The sequence below is a fragment of the Cicer arietinum genome, chromosome 5, assembly GCF_000331145.2.
Source record: "Cicer arietinum cultivar CDC Frontier isolate Library 1 chromosome 5, Cicar.CDCFrontier_v2.0, whole genome shotgun sequence".
Classification (NCBI taxonomy): domain Eukaryota; kingdom Viridiplantae; phylum Streptophyta; class Magnoliopsida; order Fabales; family Fabaceae; genus Cicer; species Cicer arietinum.
The window spans coordinates 50,701,366-50,716,745 of record NC_021164.2 but is presented as its reverse complement, the minus strand read 5'-3'; positions in this window follow the sequence as shown (position 1 = coordinate 50,716,745).

Sequence of the window (15,380 nt, the reverse complement as noted above, 5' to 3'; positions counted from 1 at the left end):
CCAAAATATCCAAATATAAAATACACCGAGTCTATGAGACCTATCAGACATCGCTCATACCCCTGGAGTATTCTTGGCAGACACATGTACAAGTACTGCTCCAAGAAATACTAATCCCCCATGGTCACGTAAAAAAAATGGAACATGGACCCACCAAAACAGAAGTCATATGACCGTATAAGTATAGTTACAGTCATCCCAAAATGAAATAAGTACAGCCACCAAAAGAAAGACATCAAATCCCTATACAACAAAACTAATCGGATCGGTCTCTTTAGAAGTCAGATCTACCCACGAGATAGATGGCTTCGGCGACGCTGGAATCTCAAAACCATTCAATAACTCAGTGATGGTCGGTAAGTGATTATTCACCAGAAAAGGAAGCTTTGACTCGACCCGCCTAGATGGTTCTGCAATCTCTCGCTCCACTGGCATCGACCCTTTATCCTTTCCGCCAGTCCCTAGTCCAACCAATGTATCCTCAGCTCCCACGGTGGCCTCCGCCTCAGCTCTAACTGAGGAATCCTTCGCATCTTCCCAAACTCCACTCATTCCAAGAACCAATCCGGAAGATACCGGATAATCGATCTTCTCGCGAGTGAGTTCCACAAGATATACTCCCCCAACTTTCCTACTAGTCATCACTACCCTCCCCGTATAAGTATCCCTACTTGAGGTGGGGTCATATACCCAAGCAGTCGGTGAGTCTCGATCAGGGAAGTCTAACGAAGTTTCCGTCGTCAAGGTAACAATCAGTGGAATGAACTCGGGTATCATCTGAGGGCAAAACCCAATTTCCACAATAATTATAAAGGGTCACCAACCGAAATTAACAAATAACATTTAGAGAAAATTTTACATTTCAAATGCTCAAGAGAACCTTTCATCTTAACATACTCATTGAAAGAGTTTTCATCTGTAAAAAAATGCATAAACAATGTTGAAAATGAAGTTTTTGACAAAACTGCACTGCCGTATTCAAATTCGATGTTAAAATTTCAAATAAAAATTGAACGTTTCACATATGTATTCGACTACACACTGCATGTAGCCGAATACAACTGCGAAAATAATGCAGATTTCCAATTTTGAAAATGGTTCAAAATCATTTAACACTTACGATACAAAGTCCATCAATAACACTTCAAACATTCGTAATATCAATTATGAACACATAATTACATCGAAACTTAATAACCCAAACTCATACCTCAAAGCAATTACGACAAATCACAAAAACAATCGAATATGTATATACAATCATCATAGTATAACAAACATGACTTGCGTGCCAAACACCCTAATGCAATGCGTATATGCCAATGCGCATGATTATGGAATTTCCAAACCAAAACCTTCATCGAAGGGGAGTAAATAATAATTGTACAACCTCTCACAGACCAGTACTAATTACCAAGGTGCAATCTCTCACAGATCAACACGATTTTCTAGAATGCAATCGCTCACAGATCAACACATTCTAGAGTGCAGCATCTCACAGACCAGCACGACGCGATAATCCCCGTAAGGATAAGATGAACCAACAGATCACATTGCATCATCCTGTGTCCCATTACGGTCACCACTATCACCATGGCCCCATCACGGTCACCATGTACTATAAAATGCATGAGCATACTATGACTTTTTTCACCACAATCATTAAGTAAATGCAACTATTAAAAGATTTCTCATTTTTAATACTCATTTAACACTAACGATTTTTCAAACTTATCACATAGTATACTCAAAACAGATTTTCCTCAATAAAATTCATAACACACATATTATCAGTTATGAATTCACAATCACATCAAAAATTAATCACCACAACAACATTAATATATCAGAGTTCTCCCCACCGCTAACTCGGTGCCAACGGTCTCGATTCCTTTTCGAGACTCAAGGAGTTAACTACATAAACATAAATATTTATAACAATTTGTTCACAATAAAATTAATCCAAGCACAACAAAATTCCCAAAATTAAATCTTTCTCACACACAAAACTTTTAAAACCAAATCATCTATATTATATAGTTAAAACTAAATAAAACAAATATTGTTCAAATCTCACATACACACATTCGACTATTAAAACATCGAAATTTTTGAGTTAATAAAATACTTTAAACTTTTTTTCTTGTTAAACTCAGTCCAAAAGTAATTAAAAGAGTAATATTTTAAACTCTAACCATTTTTAATTTCAATCTATCTTTTTGCTCAAAATCTTTAACTTAGTTAAAATTTGAACATTTTCACAACTTTAACAACTTTAATTTTTTTTTTTTTTGTAAAATTTCAACTTCAGTTCAAACTCAATTATTTGAAAATAACTCATTACGTAACTCAAACACATCAAATTTAATTACTGGCAATACACACCAAAATCATTCAATTCAAACATAAATCACCCAATTTCAAAACTCCACATTTTTACACATAAACCACCAAATTTCATCTCCACAACACACCTAAATCACATTAAATTCATTTTCCACAATCTCACACACAAATCTCACAAATTTCCACATCCACAAATACACATATAAAGTCCTATATGCAATATAAAAGTTTGGAAGGAGTCTTTATCTTCGTTGTAGCTTTTACAACTATTTTCGTTATCGCGATCAAATACGGCGAAAACTCTCGCTTTCGTCGTTGCTTCAAAAGCTAGCTCACTAGCACCGTAATATGGAGATGAGTAACTTTCCCTTCTATCACTTCTCGAATGGAAGCTTAGATCTAGTAGATAAATGAGGGTTTGTGTTTTATGGTTTTGCTTTGTTTTGTTTTTTTAAAACAGAAAAAAGACGGAGAAGAAGATCCCGAGGCCTGGGAAAATGGATTTTGCTTTCTCTCTGTTTTTTTAAATACTCTTACACACATCACTTCACTCACATCTCAAATTATTTGATAAAAATATTTACTTTCATCGCAACTAAATTGACAGATAAAATTTCAGCAGCCAGAGATATTTTTAAGAAGATTGTCCGATATTAAATTCTTCGGAACATAACTAAATTATTCTCCGACAAATAATTTTAAACGGGTCTCAAAATATATAAATAAATATACGCATATATTAAGCATATTACCAACTCTAACAAAATATATTTTAGGTACTTAATTTCCAAAATAAAGTAAAATTGAGTTAAACGTCACAACAATTCAACACAAAAATATACTAAAATTGCATAAATTAGAATTTAAAACTAAGGGTCTTACATTACTACCCACTAAAATTAGTTTTGTCCTCGAAACTACGAGTCGACAAACAACTCAGGGTGTTGTTCCCTCATCTTGCTCTCCAATTCCCAAGTTGCATCTCCAGTAGTTGGGTTCCAAATTACCTTGACCAACGAAACATCCTTGTTCCTTAATCGCTTAATCTTCCTATCATCAATTCTTACAGGTAATACTTCGAATGACAAGTTATCCTTCAGTTGAATTGTGTCTGGTTCGATCACATGTGACAGATCTGTAAGGTATTTCCTTAACTGCGACACATGTAACACATCGTGAATATTAGACAGTATCGGAGGCAATGCAATCTGATAAGCAACATGTCCAATTCGTGCAGAAATCTGATATGGTCCAATGAATTTCAGAGTCAATTTCTTCGATTTCATAGCTCTGCCAACTCGAGTAGTAGGTGTGACTCTCAGAAACACATGATCCCCCTACTCGAATTCCAAAGGTTTGTGACGCTTGTCCGCATGACTCCTTTGACAATCCTATGAGACCTTCATTTTCTCTTTTATCTTCTTGACCTTATTTGTAGTCTGTTGCACCATCTCAGGTCCTACAATCATACTTTCACCTTCTTATACCAACACAATGATGTTTGACATTTGCGTCCATACAGAGTCTCATATGGTGTTATTCCAATACTTGTGTGGAAACTATTGTTGTAGGTAAACTCAACCAACAGAAGTACATCATCCCAACTTCCTCTATCATCAAATACACATGCTCTCAATAGGTCTTCCAAGGACTGATTTGTTCTCTCAGTCTATTCGTCCGCTTGTGGATGGTAAGATGAACTCAATCTTAGTTTTGTTCTTAACGCTTCCTACAATGCTCCCCAAAAGTGTGACGTGAATTTTGGGTCACGGTCTGATACAATACTCGACGATACTCCATGTAATCGCACAATCTCAGCAATGTAGATCTCTGTTAGCTTATCTACTTTATAGATGGTCTTTACTAGTAAAAAGCGTGCGGATTTAGTCAATCGATCCACTATCACCCATATAGAATCATTATTTCTCCTTGCTTTCGGAAATCCAGTTATAAAGTCCATGGAAATGCCGTCCCATTTCCACTCAGGTATATCTAAAGGTTGCAGCATTCCAACAGGTCGTTGATGTTCCACTTTCGCTTTCTGACAAGTTAAACAAATTGATACATACTCTGCTACATGTATCTTCATTCTTGGCCATCAATAATTCTTCCTCAAATCCTGATACATCTTTGTTTCTCTAGGATGAATACTCAATTTACTCTTATGAGCCTCTTCTAAAATTGTTTTCCTCATATCTGCAATTTCTAGTATACAAATCCTACCATTACATCTCAAAATATTATTTGGTCCTATCTTAAACTCAATTGTCTTCCCTTGCACTATTAGATTCCTCTTTTCTTGAATTAATGTGTCATCTTGAAAATTTGCAATGTCTTCAAGTAGTCCACTCGAAAACTTAATCATTCTGAATTTCAAAATTCTCGGTGCAAACTCTACATTCAAGTGTAGGTCCCTAAAAGCTTCCCACAATTCTTGTTGTCTAGCCATCACCATTGAAGACACCGATACACTTCTTCTACTCAACGCATCAGCCACTACATTAGCCTTCCCAGGGTTGTACTGTAGTGTGAAATCAAAATCCTAGAGAGTCTTTATCCATCTCCTCTAACGCATGTTCAATTCCTTCTGATCAAACAAATATTTTAAACTTTTATGGTCATTGAACACTGTGAACGTGCATCCATATAAATAGTGCCTCTAGATCTTCAATGCAAAAACTACAACAGCAAGCTCTAAATCATGAGTAGGATAGTTTCTTTCATGAATCTTCAATTGTCTTGAGGCGTAAGCTACAACTTTCTTGTGTTGCATCAGAACACATCCCAAACCTTGGTGAGATGTATCACAACAAACTTCATATGGTTCTTCTGGTTGTGGTAATATCAATACTGGTGAGGTTGTCAACTTTTTCTTTAGTAACTGAAATTTTTTTTCACACTTCTTCGTCCATGCAAACGGTTGATCTTTTCTAGTAAGTTGTGTGAACGGAGCTACAATCTTCGCAAAACCTTCAATAAACCTCCTGCAGTATCCTGCCAGTCCTACAAAACTTTGTATATCACTGACAGTCTGAGCCTGTTTCCAAGCAAGAACTGTCTCAATCTTTGCTGGATCCACAACGATTCCTTCCTTGGTTATCACATGTCCTAAGAAATTCACTTCTTCTATCCAAAACTCACACTTCGATAGATTGGCATACAATTGCTTCTCACGTAAAATTTCAAGAACTTGGAGCAAATGTTCTTCCTCAGTCTTTGAATAAATCAAAATATCATCAATGAACACCACAACAAATTTATCTAGAAATGGACTTAAATTTTTTTTTCATGTAATCATAAAAATTGATGGTGCATTGGTAACTCCAAATGGCATAACAAGATATTCATAATGTCCATAACGAGTGTTGAAAGCAGTTTTCTGAATATCTCTTTCTCTTACTCGGATCTGATGGTAACCCGACTTCAAGTCAATCTTCGAAAATACCGCGGCTCCTCTCAATTGACCCATTAAATCATCGATACGTGGTAAAGGATAACGATTCTTAATAGTTACCTTATTAAGCTATCTATAATTCACACATAAGCGCGAGCTTCCGTCCTTCTTCTTAACTAACTACACTGGAGCTCCCCACGGTGATACACTTGGTCAAATAAATTTCTTCTCCAACAATTCTTCAATTTGACCTTTGAGCTCATTCAATTCCAATGCGACATTCGATACGGCGCAATCGAAATTGGCCCGGTTCCTGGGCGCAAATCAATGAAGAACTCCAATTTTCTTACTGGTGGTAACCATGGAATTTCCGTTGGAAATACGTCTGGATACTCATTGACAAACACTACATGTTCTATGTTCACATTTATCTTTGCCTCCATGTTGGCCAAAGACAAAAACTCATGAGTTCCTTCTCTTAGTGACAGTTTGAGTTTGTTAGCAGCTAGATACTTAACAACTCCTGGTTCGTGGAAAAGAACCAGTTTGCGAGCACAATCCAAGATCACATAATGATACGACATCCAATCCATACCGAGAACGAACTCGAGTGATTGTAGAGGTAAACAAATCAAATTAATCAAGAAATATCTATTCTGGATAGTTACTTGACAATGTAAACATGCATAATTTACTGTCAAAGTCTTAACAAGTGTAGAAACAACCAAATCAAAAGGTAGAGACGACACAAATAACTTCAAACGATTCACACAACCCATAGCAATGAAGGAATGGGTTGCCCCCGAATCAAAAAGCGCAGTTAGAGTGTTACCTGCAATCTCACAATCTCGTTGAATCAGATTGCTAGATGGATTTCCTGCTTCGACACCCACACAATAAACGCGTCCTCTAGTAGTAGACGAGTAGCCCTAGTTGCATTCACTATTGGTTCCACCTTCGGAGCCCTGCAATCTCTTGCAATGTACCCTGGCTTCTGGCAATTGTAACAAATGGACTGTTAGAGATACAAGCAGTAGCATAATGTCCCTCTTTTCGACATCGGAAACATCAAATCACTTGTCCCAATTGTCTTCCAAAGTTCTGGTTCCCCGAGTGATTCTGACCTCTGTTGTTGTTCTGTGGTTGGTTATAGAGCTTAACAACTTGTTTTCCTTTGTTGCTCTGATGGTTCACCCGACTAGGCCCCCCAGAACTAAAGTTCCCTCCTCGACTGACCCTCTTATTCTTCATGTCCTCAATTTCTCTACATTTCTCCACTAAGACTTGAAAACGTTGAATTCCCAATGGCAAGACAGAGTCTTGAATCTCATACTTCAGTCCATTTTGAAAACAGTGACACATAAATTGTTCATCAACCTCTTCACGGAAAAACCTAAAATGTCTTGATAATGACTCAAACTTAGCAATGTTATTTAAAAAATATGAAGGATCTCTACCTTATTGCACTATGCAATGTTATTTAAAAAATAATCTTCAAAATTCTTGCTAACAGATTGAAAGTGTTGCTACCTAAATGTATTTCTTCTGAGCAATCAGCTTTTGTAGAGAAGAGGTCCAGTGTTGGTGGCCATTGAAAATATCCCTCATTTGAATTGTAAGACCAAAGATAGTTTGGAGGAGGTGGCATTAAAAATATATATTAGTAAAGCATATGATAGAGTTGATTGGGGTTTTTTTTAGGTGTATTATTGAAAAGATGAGTTTTCATGAGAAATGGGTGGAGTGGATATCCATGTGTGCAAAAATAGTGAACTACTCTATAATGATAAATGGCGAGGGTGTAGGAAATAGCTCACCTAGGAGAGGTCTTTGACAAGACGAACCACTATCACCTTACCTATTTATTATATGCATCGAAGCACTTACTACCCTAAGTAAGTTGTTGACATTAGAGGAAATATTCATTGTGTTAAAGTGTGTAAAGGAGCACCAATCGTCACACACTTATTATATGTTGACGATTGTTTTCTGTTTTGCAAGGCCACAAAAAGAGCGAAACAAACATTTAAAAATATATCGTGAAGGCCTATGAGAGAGCATTGGAACAAGCCATTAATCTTCAAAAGTTTGAGATTTACTTTAGTAGGAACGCGACACCAAAGATGAGAGATACAATCACTACAAACCTGGGAGTAACTAAGTTTCCTCAAATCGGTAAATACTTAGGTCTCTCGTTGATGATCAAGGGCAATACAAAAATTTGTTTGAAAATATTTGTGAACATACTTGGAGGAAGATTCAACAATGGAAATGTAAGCACTTATCAAAGGTTGGTAGTGAAGTTTTTGAGAAGCCATTCATCCAATCAATCCCCACACATTGTATGACTGTTTTTTTGTTTTTTGTTTTTTTGTTATCATCATCTTTAGGGGAGGAGCTAGATCATATGATAAACTATTTTTGATGGGGTTCAAATAAGAATTTAGGGAGAAGTGTAAGTTGGTTGAGTTGGGATAACTCACAATGAGGAAACAAATTTGAGGCATGGGTTTTAGGAATTTATGGCTATAATTTGGCTATGTTAGGGAAGCAAAGGTGAAGGTTTTCTAATAATAAGAATGCTATAGTGACTCGGGTTTTCAAAGCCAAATATTTTCTAGAGGAGGACTTTTAGGGGCTCACTTGAGCCATAATCCCAATTATGTAAGGTGTAGTATCTATCATTCTCAAGTAGTGGTTAAATTGGGAGCCAGATGAAAGTTGTGAAATGGACAATGTGTTCCTGTGTGGCATGATTCATGGCTTAAATGTACAAATTATTCATAAATCTTTTTTTCTATTTATCCAGGAACAAATGATTGGTGTGTGGAGGATCTCATTGATCACTTAAATAACTCTTGAGATACTCATGTGACTGATTAATTTTTTAACCCAAAAGGCCATTTCGATCAAGAAAATTTCATTGTTTGAAATCAATGATAAGGATGAGTTGTTATGGAGTAGAAAAAAGATGGAATTTATTTGGTATACTAAGCATTTTATGGAATCATGAATAGTCTAATCGAAAATTCAAATTTACGGGTTAAATGCTCTTGGAAATTATGGGACACAAAGATTCCTCAAAAGTTAAAATTATTACTTTGGAGAATGAAAAATCGTTGTTTACCTATATTATGTCACCTATAAAAGAATCATATTCGTTAACCTACCTCTCATGCCTGACGTGCGATCAAGCATTGTAAAATTAATGGAATCTATTTTTTAAGTGCACATAGGAAAAAATTGATTTAGACAACTTTTAGAACAAAAAATTAACGGTGCAATAGGTTTGTCAAGAGACATTTTTCCAATTATTGTTAAAATGCACAACATCAAAAAAAAATTATGATGGTTTTTTGGTGCATATAATGCAAGTGTAATGAAAATAAAATGGGGCAACAATGAGTAGCCAAAAAAGTGCAATGCCTTAGATATGTTGGCCAAATGGAAAATAGTAAGAAGAAAATCTAGCTCCACACATTTAGCAGTGAAGTGTAAACTTCGAACAGAAAAAAGAAATAGCAGGTTAATTTGGAGAAAACCGTATGCAAGTGAGATTAAATGCAATGTAGATGTGGCAATATTCAAAGCCCAAAAATGTTTGTAGTAGACATGTGCATTCCTAGTTACATAGGAGAATTTATTAAAGGAAAAACTTTATGATGTGGAGGAGTACCGAAGGTTCGTGAGGTGAAAGCATTAAGTTTATTTAAAACGATTATTTGGCTATAAGAGATGGGAATCCAGAGAGTTACGATTGATCTAGATGATAAACTAGTGGTGGATGATGTCATTGGAAGTCTAAACCTTGTAAATGAGTATAGTTCTTTTTTGAATTGTTGTAGGAAATTATTTTGTGAGAATGAAAATTATAATGTTGGTTTTTTCAGGAGGCAAGCAAACTTTGTTACCATACCCTTACAAGGGCCTTAAAGCTATATGCTAGCCCTAATTTTTTTGATTAAAGTCCAACTTGTATTACAAATATATTGAGTTTGGAAATAAAATAAGTCATTTTCATTTGTTTAATTAAATAGACAAACTTAAGCTTAATATTATACTTTCTTAATTAAAAAGGTCGAGTACAAGCTTTTCTCATCAAAACTTTTAGTTCGACTCGTTTAAATAAGTGATTCAAACTCAAACCATTTACTCCTTCTATCCTACAATAACTATCACATTAAAAAAAATTATCCTAAAAACACTACCACTTTTAGTTTTAAGTGCAATTTGAATTTTTTTTTTCAATTGTATTGAATAACTAATATATTGTGCATAAATCTCAATTTATTAGTCTCAAATTTGTATTTATGATAATTAGAATATAATAATGGTTAATAATATTAATTTGATAAAACCACTATTCTATTTCTCTTATTTATCATATTTTTTAATATGTATAAAATGGTCAAATGTGACAACTATTTTGAGATCAAAATTATTTTTTTTCATAAGTCAAACTCAATATTTAAGTATTCGGCTCGACTCATTTACACTTTGTGACGCTTGAGGCTAACGAGACAATGATCGCCGGTGCACAAAACACGTACAATAAATTGATCTGCTGGCACTTCTAGACAAAAAGGGCACATAAATAAACCAAATAACATCAAAATGAGAGAGATCCTAAGGTCGTGTAGGTATTAGACTATACACTTGAAAGAAGGATTATAATGATTGATATGTACTCCCTATATCAACAAGATGCATCTTCTTTTGCGGGAGCACATAACATAAGAACTCAACAGTTATGTGTGCTTGACTTGGAGCACTCTTCAAATGGGTCTGACCTTTTGGGAAGTTTTCTAGAAAGTATGCGAGTGAGGGCAAAATACGCTAAAAAGACTCATATTAGTTTGTGTGGGTAGTAGGAAATCTTTAAAGTATGGACATTGCAAATGGTATCAGAGAAGAGCTCTCCCAGTACGATGTCTTCCGGGGACAAACCAACAAAATTTGGTGAGCATGTGACGTTTGAGACTAACGAGGCGGGGAATCATCGGCAGTACATAAGAAATGTACAATGAGCGGCTCTCAAGATGCTTCTAGGCAAAAAGAACACATAAATGAACCAAATCATATCTTAATGAGAGGCATCTTAAGGTTGTGTAGGTATGAGACTATACAGTTGAAGAAAGACTTATAAGAATTGATATGTACTACCTGTACCAACATGATGTTTCTTCTTTTCGGGAGCCCAAAACATAAGAATTCTATAGTTAAAAATGTTTGACTTGGGTCACTCTTTGGATGAGTGACTTTATAAGAAGTTACCCATAAAGAATGTGAGTGGTAACAAATCATGCTAAAAAGACTTGTTTTAGATTGTGGGATAGTAGGAAATACTTAAAGTAGTATGGGCTTTACACCCCTCCCCTAATGAAAGCATTTCAAAATGTGACAATAAAATTGGAAACTACTACAAACCCAAACAAAAATGCAACATTGAGAGAATGGGGCGTTTGATGGAAATAAAAAACTAATACAATGCTTACACGGCTGTTTGATGGATATGGAAAGAGACACAATATGATATAGTTATCATATCTTGTTCAATCTAGTGTTTGATGAACCAACAAAATTTGATGGAAATAAAAAACTAATACAATGCTTACACGGTTGTTTGATGGATATGGAAATAGACATAATATGATATAGTTATTATATCTTGTTCAATCTAGTGTTTGATGAACCAACAAAATTTGATAAGTTATCCCTAAACACTATCTTATTATGTCTCTCTAGTTAAACAATTTACAATTTTGCTAGTTTTATCCAAGCTTTTTTCAGTTACCCTAAAATATGTTATATGAAATTAGTTCTACGTCAGGTAAATAAAGTTCACATGAGTATTACATGAATTCAGATTAGGTAATCTACATGGCTATAACTAGGAAAAACAAGGGTGAGACTAGCATCAATGAAATTCTTAGCATGAATATTAGTTGAGTTGGGATTGGATAATTCATTTAATTACCTTTATAAAATATATATAATTTACAATATACAAAATTGAAATATAACAAAATGTAAATATAAATTAACACGATAGAATTTAATGTTAAATTTAAGCAAAATAACATTCATAGTCATTTATTTTATTTAGTTGCAACATTTAAGTTTTTTATTTTCCATAAAAGTCATTTATGTTTAAAAACGTGTACAAGATTGCTCTTTATCTTTTAACTTTTACATTTGGATCCTTAATCTCTTTCAAAAATGTTGATGTGCCTTAAATTTTCTAAAATAGCAAGTACATGCAGGATTTTTTTTACAATAAATTTTTTTGTGATTTATTTTATTTTCTAAAATATTTTTTAATAAAAAAAACTCCAAATTTACTTTTTAGGGTTTTTTTTAGTTAAAAATATTTAAAAAGTAAAATTAATAATAAAAATTCTTATTATAAGAAAATAAAAATTAAATGACCTAAATATTACAAATAAATAAGATAAAAGGACTATGAATATAAGTTTTCCTTAAATTTAATGAAAATGGTAGTTTTGTCATTGTAAATTATCTAATAGCTTATTATTCAAAATTATAAAAATATATTAATTTTAATTTAAAAATAAGCATAAGTTTTTTAGATGGTAGTTATTCCATTTTCATAATATATATCATATTTTTATTTAATTTATCTAACAAATAAATTGAATTAAGAATTTAATTCATATACACTATCAGTTTAAAGCGTGTTTACTCTATCAGATAATCACAACCGTTAGACCATTGGAGATGTTTGATTTTTACCATAACTATCACTAAAGGCATGCCCATAAGTGGTTGCGATGTGTTGACAATGTATAATAATTTATACTGGCGGTGCATGATAAATAAACTCTTGAAATTATTTGGTTACTCTTGATTTAAAAAAAAAAAAATTGAAACTGTCAAAATTGAAATTGTTTATTGGATTTAATTTGTATACATCGAAAGCATAGAATGTGTTTATACATGTATTTAATCAAATCACTCATTGTAGATTTTTGCAGAGATATTTTGGAAACTAACTATAGAAAGTGGCACTATGGTAGGATAATATATTTATCCTAATACAATGGTAGGATAATATGTTCATCATGTTGAAGTAGAAATATCAATAACAAGAAAATGGGTTTGAATTGTGATCCATTTAAAAAAAATAATTCATGCACTTAACTTCAATTAACTCAAAAACAATCATGGTTGCAGTAAGTTAACCTCAAGAGCGTTCTGGATATATTAGTTTAAATAAATAAATAAAAACCAGTTTAGTTTATAAGTTAAATGTGATTAGTTAGGGTAAGATAAATCTAGAGAAGAGCTAAAAAGATCACACAAAGATGTATACTAGTTTATCTAATATGGGCTACGTTCAGTTCTCACAATCAATAAGATTTTCTATTAAAGTGTTTAACACCAGAATTTTTTGTCTTGCACTATCTTTTTTTTTATCTACCTTGATCATTTATAACATTGACTTTTCAATCGTGAAAGGAATTTTTACATTCACCTTTCAAACCAGAAAATAATTTTACAAGTACTTTTCAATTTAGAAAAGATTTTTACAACACACTTAATCTAACTTAAGAGATATATTTGAGTTACAAAATGACGTGTTTGATTACAAGTGTTTGGGATCTAAATATTTCTCAAATCTTGTTTGAGATTGATTAACAACAAGAACTCAATAAGATGATCCACGAACATAGTGAGAGAACTAGAGTTTTGCTTGAGAGAAGAGCTTTTGAACTTGAGTTTAATTGATCTAGTGTAGATTGATTGCTTTAGAAATTATTTCCTTTGTCTTTTGATTTGATCTTCAGTTATATAGATGAAGGGAGACTTAAACTTGAATATAGTCGTTAGTTACATCAACTAAGTGTCAAATCTAATTTAAAATAATTAAACACGTGTTTATATTACTATTCAGAATGATTTTGACAAATCCATAACGTTCTTGCTTTTGAGTTTGATGGAAAATATAAATCAGTGTGAAAGTGTGATATCAAATTTTAGTTGACAGTGTGTGAGATCAGAAACATGTATAGCTTTCTACAAAACAGTGCTAGTACATTGTACTTATTTCCTTTTGTCCTTACTCATAGCTCATCAATCGGAAGATCAATTTAGAGATCAATTTTCATCTTTTGGGCCTTCAATTTGAGTCATGTAATTGTTCATTTAATCTCAGCAGCCTTATGTGCAATTTTGACATTCTTAACTTACTGTTTGGACTTCCCAAACTGATTTGTCTTAACTTTGTCTTCTATAAAGAATAGTCATAATGTTCTTCTGCACATTCTCCAAACAATCATAATGTTCTGCAATCGTGCTTCCATCAATCTAGTTTGACATTTCTTTAAGGATATTTCCAAATAATTTCACACTTCATAGAAGTTTGTTCTTAACTTGATGTATATATGAGATGGGTCCAAAATTTGATGATGAAATCAATTTAGATTGTTTGAAAAATGACCATGTGATATTTGTTTGAATATGCAAGCTTATGCTTGATTTCCTATCTTTGAACAATTCACTCAAAAACATAAGTTAAACGATAATATGATCATAATCACAATTAGTGTTTTAATTAAATGTTTGATTACCTTCAAAACAGTAATTGAGGATTTGACCTCAACACATGTTACTATCATATCCTATTTTCTTCGGTTTTATATCGTATTTTGTCTTTATTTTATCATGTGTATCAAATGAGCATAAGAGAATTGTGTTTTCAACGAGAGTCAAACATCCTCTTTCAAATTCATTTTTTTTTAGATTTATTATTACTTTTGTCTTGATATGTAAGCCCTCGTATAAAGTTTTATTTGTAGTCTCATTAAAAAATAATTTAAAGTTTTAGGTCTTATAAATTTTCTTTTTTTATATTTTGTCCCTGCTACTAAATTAATTTAGGTGTAGTTTTCAAAATTCGATATAAGATTTTGCATATTTGTTTAGAACATTATAAGAATTTTTCGCACAAAATTAAAAAAATTTGGCAAAAGATTAATTAAATATCCCATGTTAAAAAAATTTAAATTTATGTAAGGAAATTTTTTATAATATCCTAAATATGACTGCAAAAAAATCATTATGACTGCAAAAATATCATTTAAAATTTCAAATGATATATATATATATATATGAGTTGACTTAAAAGTAAGGACAATAAATGAAAACAAAATATTTTTGGGGATTAAAAAAAAGTTAGAGAAATTTTTTACTGTGACTAAAAATAAAATGTTTAAATTTTATAACGAATAAAAACTTATTTAACCCAAAAATAATATTGAAGTTAATTTTTTTTTATAAGTTTAAATTTATTAAAATAAAGAAAAAATAAAACAAAATCTATATTAAAGGTTTTATAAGATGCAGCTCTAGAATGAGTAGTATAGACTAATAAATAAGGAAATATGTTATCTGATTTTAAATATAAAAAACAGATGGTCAATAAAAATAGATATATTTAATCTAAATTTTAGATTAGATAATAATTAATAAAAAGAAAAATTTACTTAACTTGAATTAATGCAAATGTTAGTAGGATTATGATTTAAAAATTCTAAAGGGATTTGAAGGAGGAGATTGTCTATTCGATGATAAACTGATAATTAAGTTGCTATTTTGTCTTTTTTGTTTACATGTTAAA